Below are 241 nucleotides of genomic sequence, written 5' to 3'. Positions count from 1 at the left end.
CATTCCCGGAGAGGCTTTTTCGATGTGGTTTTTCTTTTTTTTTTTTTTTCCCAAGAAGGGAAATGGGTTAAATTTTTTTAAATTTATTTATTTTTCTCAAAGCAATCGAAAGGAGTGCCTGGAAAGCTCAAGCAGAAAGCTCAGCCTCTTAACATCGGCTCCACAGCGTGCCGTTAACTGGGATTAAGAAAGTCAGCTAATGCTTCATAGCACCAGGATTTCAGCAGCACGGAGCCTCCTG

This window comes from Mesitornis unicolor, unplaced genomic scaffold, assembly GCF_000695765.1.
Source record: "Mesitornis unicolor isolate BGI_N332 unplaced genomic scaffold, ASM69576v1 scaffold3144, whole genome shotgun sequence".
Lineage (NCBI taxonomy): Eukaryota > Metazoa > Chordata > Aves > Mesitornithiformes > Mesitornithidae > Mesitornis > Mesitornis unicolor.
The sequence above is the reverse complement of the archived record's forward strand: the minus strand, read 5'-3'. Positions refer to the sequence as shown.